We start from the raw sequence: 11418 nt of genomic DNA, 5'->3' as shown, positions 1-11418 counted from the left end.
CAGGGTTATCTAGAGAAGACCTAGCATGATCTAGGGTTTCAACCTCTCCCCAACATCATTATCAATCTATATGTCACCATCCCATTTTTCAGGGTCCCACTCCTTTCCAATCAATGCCCTCAGTTTAACAGCAGACACCATGCAACATCGAGATTTCAGTTTATGTTGTAAAGTTGGTACTCTAACAATAAGATTCTGAGTCTGATTTTTGGAGATCTCAATTCTACAGCTACAGGAAATAAAATTTTCCTTCAGGATACTCACAGAAACGTCTACATCTGTCAAACGGTGCTTCAGCTTCTCATTTGACAGCTTAAACTCATCCTTTTCACTCATTAATGCACATAGTAATCTAACAACAACCAGCCAACATCGCTATACCTCCTCTTTGCACAAAAATCCAAAAAGGTGAGCCTGGCTCTGCGGTTTGGCTCAACCGCTAAACTATCGGGGAACCTCTACTCCTCAGCTTCTCACTGCTTGCTAGACGACGCTGCCGCACGCAGAAAAGGGGCTCGAGCCGGGGGTCTGGGTCCAAGGGGCGCGCGCAGGAGACCTCGCTGCGGGTCTAAAGGACTGGAGGCCGAGTCAATTAAGGCATGAAGCGAGGTAGCTTTATTGTTGGTAGACGCTTATGCCAGGGCCGCCAGAAGCTAAAGACCACGAGGCTTGACGAGCCCTGGATTATATACAGTTTGAGGAGAGGCAGAGTTAGGGTGTGGCTTCCAGGGGAGGGTAGCCAATCACACAGGGAGGACGGATGAGTGACTGTGACCATAGAGATGCTGTTCCTGAGTGTACCCATAGCAGAGGATGTTGGGTAGGTGGAGGACTAAGGAGAAGGCCAATAGGGTTAGAGAGACAAGGCTGCATCATCACTAGTCGCTGGTGAGGCTTGTAATTCAGAGGCTTAGAAGAACCGGACGTGCCAAAATGGCGAGGGAGGGAGAGAAAGAGACTAAGCCACCAGGCCAAGAATAAAATTATGCCACATGGCTCATATAAGCAAAGCATTAGAAGAATCAAATGGTGATATTTTGACTATCTCTTTTGTCAACTCCCTCCATGGATTGGCAATGTCATTCTGACTATGGGAGTCAGAGTCTTTAGTGCCTTTGAGTCAGATAGAAAACTATTCATAAAAACCTATTTTTAAAAAGTTCTGTTTCTTAAGAACCACTCCTGGTACCAAGTTGTATTAGTTAGGGTTCTCTAGAAAAACAGAATCAACAGGAAATATTCATAAATATAAAATTTATAAAAGTGTCTCACAAACGTGGGAACAGAGTCCAGAATCTGTAGGGCAGGCTGTGAAGCTGATGATTCCTATGAAGGGTCTGGAGAACTCCACAGGAGAGGTTTGCCAGCTGAAGCAGGAAGAGAATCTATCTCTTCTGAATCCTCTTTAAAAGGCTTCCAGTGATTAGATTAAGTATCACCCATTAAAGAAGACACTCCCCTTGGCTGACTACAAATGGAATCAACTGTGGATGTAGCTGACATTATTATGATTTCATTCTATGAAATGTCCTCATAGCAACAGAGAGGCCAGTACCTGCCCAACCAGACAAACAGGTACCACCACTTATCCAAGTTGACACATGAACCTGACCATGACATCTACTACAATCTTTTATTTCAATGCATTCAGCACTAATGACCCTTCTCTCATTATGGATTTTATTTATTTGCATCTTTTCTCTTTTTTTTCTTTGTCAGTCTAGCTAAGGGCTAGATCTTCTCAAAGAACCAATTCTTGGTTTTCTTGACACTATTTTTTTCTTGTTCTCAATTTCCTTTATTTATGCTCTAATATTTGTTATTTCTTTCTTACTGCATGCTTTGGGTTCAGTTTGTTTTCCTTTTTCTAGCTCCTACAGGCCTGCAGTTAGATCTTTGATTTTAAATCTTTCTTCCATTTAAATGCAGTCGTTTAATGCTATATATATACCTCTCAATAATGCCTTTGGTGTATCCCATAAGTTTTGATAAATATGTTATGTTGGGGCTCCCTGCTTGGGTGCATATATATTTATATTGGTATTGCTCCTTGGTGGATTGCTTCTTTTATTAATGTATTACACATACTGTCCTTCTTTGTCTCTTGTGTTTGAAGTCTACACTGTCCAATATGAATATAGCTATCCCAGGTTGTTTTTTATATGCTTTGTGTCAAAAATCTTTTTTCAGCCTTTCACTTTCAACCTATTTGTATCCTTGTGTCTCAGATGAGAACTTTGTAGACATCAGATATAAGGCTTATATTTTTTCTGCATTCTGCTAGTCTGTGCTTTTTTTGAGGAGTTTAATCCACTATCATTCAATATTATAACTGTAAAGGCAGTGTTTACTTCAACCTTTTAATCCAGTGGTCCTTATATGTCTGTGGCATATTATTTGGGATTGGAGCCTAGCAGTCCTTAAAAATTTTTAGATTTCACTCCCTATTCTTCTTACTTGCAGTCTCTCCCCCTCCTGTCGTGGACCGCCCATTCCCGTAGCCCACCACAAAACTGCAACCCTTCCTGTTATGTTCTACACTTCCCTATTCCTAACTTCTGCCCTAAGCCTAGCAACTGCTTCTTAGCTTGTGTGGTTGGCTACCCTCCCCTAACGTACATGCCCCGACTCCACCCCTCCTCCAAACTGTATATAACCCGAAGCTCACCGAGCTTCGGGGTCCCTTAGCTCTTGAGCCCCCGAGCACCTAAGCTCTTACCATGTAACAATAAAAAGCTTTGTGCCAACATTTGATCTTCGGCTCAAGTCTTTGGGTCCCTCGGCAGCTTGCTGCTGAGTTCCGGCGCGCCTTAGATCCCATCTTCAGAGCTCTGAATTAACCCTTAGCAGTTGGAGAGTTGCCCCCAAGCGATCGCCTCTCCAGAAGACGACCGTATATGTCATATCTTATTTTATCTCTCACGTTACTATTTTGTTAACCTTACTGATAGTCTTCATTTCTGCACTCACCCCCAAGCCTCTCTCTTTCTACCTTTCTTTTCACCCTGCAGGACTCTAGTAGGGAAGATATCTTGTTAGCAAATTCTCTCAGCTTCTGCATATCTGACAATATCTTAAACTCTCCCTCATGTTTGAAGGAATAGTTTGCTCAATAGAAAATTCTAGCCTGTTATTTTAGTTTACAAGCTGCCAGAATGCAAATATACCAAAACTGGAATGGTTTTATAAAAGGGGAATTTTATAAGTTGGAAATTTACAGTTCTAAACCTACTAAAAATGTCCAAACTAAAGTATCCTGGGAAAGATACCTTAATTCAAGAAGTCTGATGAGTCAGGAACACCTGTTTCAGCTGCGAAATCATGTGACTGGCATCTGCCTGTCACTTGCTTCTCAGCTCCATTAATTTTAGCCTTTGTTCTGTAGGGGTTCCTTCCCTTGCTTCTCTAGAGCTGGCTTTCATCTCCTAGCTTCCTTTGGCTCTCTGCAGTTTCTGGCTTGTTTAACATCACATGGCAATTTCTACTGGGCTCCAAGCATCCCAAAACATCTGTGTCACTCTTCTCCAAGTGTTGACATCTGTTTCAGCTCCCTCTGTCAACTCTAAACTCACTCCAAAATGTTTCCTCCTTTAAAGGGCTCCAGTAAATTAATCAAATGTTCTGCCCTAAGGTATGGAATCAGGATGAAAAGAAATAGTTGCTCCCTGAAGATTGGTTCAAGATTCAAACATGGCTTTTCTGGGGTACAAAATACTTTCAAACCAGCACAGTTGTCAATTTTTCTCTTTCAGTATCTTGAATATATTGTAACACTTCCCTCTTGCCTCCATGTCTCCTGATAAGAAATCAGTAGTTTCTCTTATCAGGTATCCCTTATACACAATGAATACTTTTTTATTTTACTGCTTTTAGAATTATCTCTTCATCTTTAGCATTTGACATTCTGAAGTAGGTCTGGAGTAGGTCTATTTGAATTATTCATTCTGGGTACATTATGCTTCTTGCAGCTGGGTATCAGTGCCTTTGATAAGAATTTGGAATTTTTGGCCATTATTTCCTCAAATATTTTTTCTGCTCCCTCTCCCTTCTCTACTCCTTCTGGGACACCTATGAATGCATCTATTTGCATGCTTCATGTTGTCAATCAGTTCCCAGAGACACCTACTCAACTTTTCCCTTTCTTTTCTTTATCTGTTCTTTTGTCTCTTTGAATTCACTGTCTTCCAGCTCACTGCTCCATTATTTTGCCTGTTTAAATCCCCCACTCTCTGCTTCTAGTACATTTTTCATCTCTTGTGCCCATGAGATCAGACGGTTTTGATTACATGGTTTCAAATTCTTCTTTTTAAAAAACTATTTTTATTGAGAAATCTTCATACACATAGAGTCCATACATGGTGTAACATGGGTCACAATTTTATCACATAGTTATGTATTCATCACCATGATGATTTTTGAACATTTGCATCACTCCAGAAGAAGAAGAAAGAAAAAAGAAAAATCTCACACATCTCATAAGTCTTACCCCACCATGTCATTGACCACCACTATTTCAATTGACCCATTTATCCCCTATTTCTTATCTAATTTTGATACTTATTTTTTTATTCATCTGTTTAAGAGATTTGTTTGAACATCATTGATTAGTTATTCCAGATTCTGTATCTCCCTTGACTTGAATTTGTCCCTTTGACAGGGCATATCTTCCTGTTTCTTCATATGATGGCTTAAAATTTTTTGTGGATTATTGGCTATCAGATTATCTTCACAAATTTACTCTGAAAATCAGATTCTCTCTTATGAAAACTTTTGCTGTTGACTGGATTTGTGTTACTTCTCTTTTTGACTCTGTGTTCCTCAGCACTACCAACCAGAGTTGGGCCAGTGACAGTGGAAGGTGGTACTCAACAGCTCCTCAGGGCCCAGGGAGAAGGTTTCATAAAGATGCCTAAAACTGTTAACTTAGCTCCCCAAGGAACCCTCTTCTCTGCAGCAAGAAGCATTTTAGATGTCTTCCTAGAGGGGCACTTTTTTATACCACCCGCAGATGGCACTCCTCAGCAGCTTCCCCCCTTCCCCGCCAAAACAGTCTTATCTCCCTGTCTGCTCCAGACAAAGTCATACTCACCAGGCTGGGGTGAAACCATCCATGATTCCAGCATGCCAACATTCCAGACAAAAGCTCACTGCTAGATCATGACCCGCCCCCAATGACCTTCAGTCTGGAGCTGCCCGCCCTCCAGAGACTGCTCCAAGAGTAGGGTCAGGGATGCAATGAGCTGGGCTGGGGGTGGGTACTCATCACCTCTCAGCACAGCTTTGCCCTCTCTTCCTCCTGCACTTTCCCTGGTGTTGTGGAGCACTTCCTGGATCTCCAGAACCCAGATCTTTTGTTAATGGCAGTTTCTGCCTGACCCATAGCTCTTTGTCCTGCAGAGAAGTGAGTCCAGCCTCTTCCTAATTAACTATCGTGGATCTTCTCCATATGACATTTTGAAAGAGCATCTAAGGGTGCTTCCTAATTGGCTGAAATAGCTCAGTTGGGAGATCATTAGTCTGAAGATCTAAAGGTCTCTGTGGTTGAAATGGCTGAGTTGGGGGGGCATTAAGTTGATGTTCTAAAGGTCCCTAGTTCAATCCTGGGTTTCAGCAAGTAGTGTTGTTCTTGCATAATTACTAGCTCTCCCTTAATAGTTGCATCGAATTCAAGTGCAACACCTTTACAGCTCTTTGCAAATCCAATCAATGTGTGTAAGTGACACTGTCTCCTTTGCTGGTATATCCACTAAGGTCTTCCATGGAAGCGATAACTAATGGAGTGCATATTTTATTCAAAATTTCAAAACCTAGGAAATTATTGTGGTAAGAATTTCCAATATACTAATGCCAATGTACTAGTTCCTTTCTGTTTTGATACTATCTCAGTCTGTAGTGTGGAGGGGTGATTTCATCACAATTGTGGAAATGACATGTGGTTAAAAGAACCACTTAGTGTGTGAATGGATATATATTCATGCAGTATATGCATGGAAAATCAACTTTTGCAAATCAAAATTCTACATTTCTGTCTGAATCCACTTTATTATTACACTTCCAGAATAAGGAAAAGTTTTGAACACTGTTGAGCTTTTAAGCAACTACATGAACACACCGACTTTTCTTGTTGACCAGATATCTTTGCAGTCTTGCACTCCTGGCTGGAATTTCCAATTTTTCAGTTATTTCTTTCTGTTTTATCATCCAAGAAAAAGCAAAAATGAACACTCCTCTATCAATCATTTTGTGAATCATTCTCAAGGGGACATAGAACAGTGAAAGACAAAAGCAAGTAAAGACATCAAGACTCAGCAACTATACCCCATGGTTTCCCCCTCTAACTTTCAACATCTACCTCAAAATTCTTTTTGGGGGATAATAAGTCTTTTTTTTGCATTATTAACTATTTTCTCTTCTTTTCAAATAACTATTTCCATTTCAAAGTGTCTATTTTCCCAGAAAACACCTGAACACTGACTGATTTGGGAGAAAATAATTTATAATACTTCAGTATCAGAACTGCATCAAGTTGCAAAAGGAAAATTGGTACAAATTGAGAAGCAGCATCAAAGTAGGGACAGTACATAGGAATCACACTTCCTTCATTGGGTCACCTAGCCCATCTGAATTCAGAAGATTGCATTTTATTTGATTGGACAAACAATATCAATGAGTGTTTTATTATTTAACTCAGAATTAAGCAAACATGGCATGAATGTGTTCTTCTCTAAAATTAAATGTGTAAATCCTCACAGGATGTTGTATTAATGAAATTCTCCTATCGCATTTATGTATATGTTTCAATAGCATTGTTGGTAGACAGTCTGAATTTTGCTACAACTCTTTAATATTTCAAAATTCCCAATTTCTTCATGACACAAAGACATAAAATTCTAAATCCCTGAGAATCTAACAGGCATCCAAGTTTCTCCAGGAGCAACACAAGGTAATGACCACTAAGGTTTCTGCAATCTTTCCTGATATTGATTTTTCAGCTCAAACAGCCAAGATTCTGTCACCTTTCCCTACATTAGTACCTTCTGAAATTGGCACAAGATGATTTGCCTGCAGATTTTGTTCTGTGATTGGCTCACGGAATTTGTAGAATAAGAACAGAAAATAGGGAGAAATAGGATTCTATTTCTATTTCCCAAGCTAAGTTTGTGTGTGACACTTACTAATTCTCTCCTTGGGAAATAGAAATAGAATCCTATTTCTCCCCATTTTCTGTTCTTAGTCTACAAATTCTGTGAGCCAATCACAGAACAAAATCTGAAGGCAAATCATCTTCTGCCAATTTCAAAAGGGATGCAGTGTTATTTTATGAATAATGACAGAGACTCATATAACAGTTAAAGTGAAGGAAAGGGCTGTTAACAGGCACTAGAAGGCTGGTGCCAGGAGAGGGTTTTCCTCAGTCTCAGGTACTTCAAAGAACACCAGTTCAGTCATGACAAATCCTAGAGTTCGGAACAGCCCAGAGAAAGCTGATTTGTGTTTCCTTCTAACTTGAGAATGGGTCTCCTATCCCCAAATGTCAAGGCTCACTCTTCAGCCTTCACCCCCCTTCACATGCACGCTCCTCCCGGTCATCGCACACCCATGGCTGGAGACCAGAGTCCTGGGCCGAGCGCACCTGTAACCACATCCTCACAGGTGTGTCCCCTGAGCACTCATGGGTCAGAGCCAGGGGCCTTCCCCCCTCCCAGGCTTCCTTCCTTCCCAAAAGAATCTGTAAAACCTCCTTTTCTGCACCTCCTCCTCCTTGGCGTCTCTCTCTTTGTGACAAGGGCTTCATCCAGTGTTTCCTCTTGTCATTTAATCCTCCATCTATTTGCCTTCTGCTTCCTCCTCATAATTCAGACCTTCTCTCCGTCCTGGAAGCTGCGCTTTCGCTCATGCCTTGTGCATTTCTCTTCCAGACTATGTCAGGGCCCCTGAGTCAGCGGGTGCCTAGAGCACAAGAGGAAAGACCCTGCCCAGGAAACGGCGAGTGCATCTTCCCCTGGGATTCTTCTCAGCGCCGCGTTCCTCCGTCAGATCGGACCCCGGCATTCGGGCTCAGGACACAGTAACCATCGTGAAGTGCTCCGGGAGGGAAAACCCGAATGTCAGTAGCTTTCTCTCTCGGGCTGAGATTTCTGGGGGACACAGAAAGAAATGAAAACAGAGACTTTATTCCGTGCCACCCATCACATCAGCCAAGACTACAGCAACTCAACGCGTTCATGCCACTGTGGACCCTTCCTGTGGAATGATGTGACTCGGTCTCCAATGCTTTGCCTTCAATTTCCAGACCTGCACTAAAAAATCGGTTCCCTCCGTTGCTTCCTCGGTGTCTCCTTCTCTGATAAACATTTTAATACTGTTTTGGTGAGGGGGTGTAGCTCAGCGGTAGAGCGCATGCTTTGCAAGCGTGAGGCCCCGGGTTCCGTCCCCGCCACTTTCACACCTTACTTTATTTTTATCTTTTGGACTCAAAGGAAAACAGTACTATTTTCATTTCTCTACTGCCTGCGCACATGGAAAGTAAAACTACACCCCGTTGATTACTTTAAATATCCATGCTGTGAGCCTCGACCTTACCTAAGAGGACTGAAGCAGCAGAGCAGGGCGACAGCGCAGGGTGGGAAAGAGCGCGTCTCAGAACAGTCTCTGCAACACCAAAGCCACATCCACGCGCCCTTACCGTGGCTGCTCTTTGTACTATTATTAAGGAGATGTAAAGGCAGAAAGGAGAAGGGGCGGGCCCCTTAGTTTCCCTTGGTTCTTTTCGTTTGCTGGAGAGCGTGAGAAATTAAGCAAGCAGAGAAGGCTGTCCACTCCACTGAATCCTCTTCCTGTCCCCACCTACTGACCTGCGCAGGGAGCACTTCCCAGAGCTCGGTCCAAAGAGGCAATGACGACTGTGAATCCCGAGGTTTTCTCGGGGCAGGATGCAGGATAAAGAATCCAAGAGTGTGGGGCCATTAGAGGCTACCACACAGGAAAGTAAGAAATAACTACGGATCACACATTCCCAAATGATATTCCATAATTTCCACATTCCTGTAATTTCTCACATTTTCCTCATTGTTTTAACTCTATATAAATCAATGCCAGGGAATCTTAGCATCTAATGGAAACCTTCTATGAATCAGGGAAAGGTTTATCTGTCATAGTGGAAAGTGGATGCAAAGTAAATGTGACTATCACAGGTGTGCTGGGTGCTTCCATCGGTGAAGAAGAGCCACTTCCTCTGCTCTTGCTGGTACAATCCGGTCATGTCTGCTTTGTACGTCCAGAAAACTCTAAGGATTTTCCTGTCTCCCGATGCTTTTTTCAGGATTCCCAATGCTTTATTCTGATATCAAGGTGGCACTATCTGTGCACCTATTTTCTGTTTGGTGTTTGTTCTCATTGGCCGGTCTGATCCCCTTTGTCAGGCAGGGGCTCCCTCACTTCTGGAAGCCCTTATTACCAAAAATGTGCATAGCAGGCACTCAGGAGGTCACAAGACTGTATCAGTCTCAGTCAAGCTCTCAAACATTCATGGAGAGGGGCTAGTGATGTGTTTGCCTTATCAGGGATTAGATGAGGGATTAGATGACATCTCTTCAGGACAATTTAGAAGTCACCTAAAGAGCCCCGGATTTTTCTGCAGATGTGCTCACAGCTGATGCCAGGACACATTCTGTAAATCCAACACCTGCAGTCCCCTCAAGCTGCTGATGCCTGCAGACTCCCAAATCAAATCCAAGATTGGAACTCCGCAGGGAATTCTCAACCCTGCAGTACCTCCAGCCAGCTCATGGTTGTTCCTCCAGTGCTCTGGGGTAGGAACAAGTTGTTAAAATCTTCCTGGACCTCAGTCAGGCTGTGCTCTGGAAGAGACAGCTGAAGAAGGAAGAGGCCATTCCTATCCCTCCCTGTAGGAAAGTCTCGTGTCACCTCCCTCTGCTTTGCTCTCACATTTGTACCCTCTTCTCTGCCCCTGAGCCAGGATCTATTTGCTCTTGACCTTTGTAAGGAAGGGCCTTCTGCTGTTTAGTCAGATTGGCTTTTCCGGTTGATGCAAACATGAGCAGAACATGAGCACAATGCAAACGTGCAGGTGAGCGCCTCCAGGAAAACAAGCAGACAACCTGGATATTACCAGGCCTGTTTGGATTAGAATTAGCTGGAAAAAAGCTTAAGACGGTATTGCCTGAATAGCTCGAGCCCTGGGTTAGCTTGTTAAAATGCTGGTTCTCCAACAACTGAACTACCTAACTCCACGGTGACACAGTTTCTGAAGATCCTTCCAAGTTTAAGATATTTAATTCTGTATTCAACACCGTGATCATCTTTAGAACATTTGTATCACTCCAGTAAAATAAATAAAAAAGAAAAATCATATATATCCCGTAGCCTTTACCCTTCATTCTCATTGAACAACAGTATTTTCAATCTTACCAATTTATTTTACCCCTTATCCCAACTATTATTTATTTTTTATCTATATTGTTTTACTCATCAATCCTTACCCTGGATACAAGGTTTCCACAGTCACACAGCCGCATCGTAAAAGCTATATGGTCATACAATCATCTCCAAGAATCAAGGCTACTGGAACACAGCTCTACAGTTTCAGGCACTTCCCTTCAGCCACTCCAATGCACCCTAAACTAAAAAGGGATATCTATCTATATAATGTAAGAGAATAATCTCCAGGACAATCTCTGAAGTCTGTTTGAAATCTCTCAGCCACTGAGACTTTATCATGTGTCATTTCTCTCTTCCTCCTTTTGGTCAAGAAGTCTTTCTCAATCCCATGATGTGGGTCCGGGTCTCCTGAAGGTTCTGTGACATTAGTAGCACTCCTTCTATCGACCATTAGAGTTCCCATTAATTCAATTATAGAACATGAGATTCCTAAGAGGTACCCCAGAAAATGCCCTTGTGTTCCAGACATATTCCTCCTTAACTTCAGTGTGCAGTAACAATGCAACTTGTGAAAATGACCTGCAAGCCTGTGAATCATTTTGACAAAAATGACAACACTTCAAAGGGAAGACAGGGAACTGAATGGGGAACTCCAGGCTGTCCATCCAAAGCTCTCCCAACACGGCTATTTGAGCACATCAGAACATTCCTGCAAATGGTTTCCCAACTGTGGAGTTTGGAAGCCCCCAGGGTCTTTGAGAGAAGTCATTCCTCACGCAGTCTTTATTCATGAGGACATGGTGGACTCCTCGGGGATGAAGAGCTGGCTCACAGCTCTCAGAGACTAGTGCCCAAAAGGACCTTCTCCAGGCAGGGCATGTGGATGGTGTGAAAAGGAAGGGCGGGGCAGGAAACACAGAATGTGACGTTTCCCTTCTTCAGCCTGTAAGTTGACTCAGGCGTGGGAGAGAGATTGAGGGACAGAAAGGGGGAGAAGGGTGACAGAACAGAGTGAGG

General features: G+C 42.7%; 1 non-coding gene across 1 annotated transcript; it reads left to right on the top strand.

The window, feature by feature from the left end:
- Positions 1 to 5486: 5486 nt before the first annotated feature.
- Positions 5487 to 5613, top strand: TRNAF-GAA (transfer RNA phenylalanine (anticodon GAA)). Its single transcript has 2 exons — positions 5487 to 5523; positions 5578 to 5613. It is a non-coding gene; the product is annotated as a tRNA-Phe (tRNA).
- Positions 5614 to 11418: the final 5805 nt, after the last annotated feature.

The sequence above is a fragment of the Tamandua tetradactyla genome, chromosome 5, assembly GCF_023851605.1.
Source record: "Tamandua tetradactyla isolate mTamTet1 chromosome 5, mTamTet1.pri, whole genome shotgun sequence".
Lineage (NCBI taxonomy): Eukaryota > Metazoa > Chordata > Mammalia > Pilosa > Myrmecophagidae > Tamandua > Tamandua tetradactyla.
The sequence above is the reverse complement of the archived record's forward strand: the minus strand, read 5'-3'. Positions and strand labels throughout refer to the sequence as shown.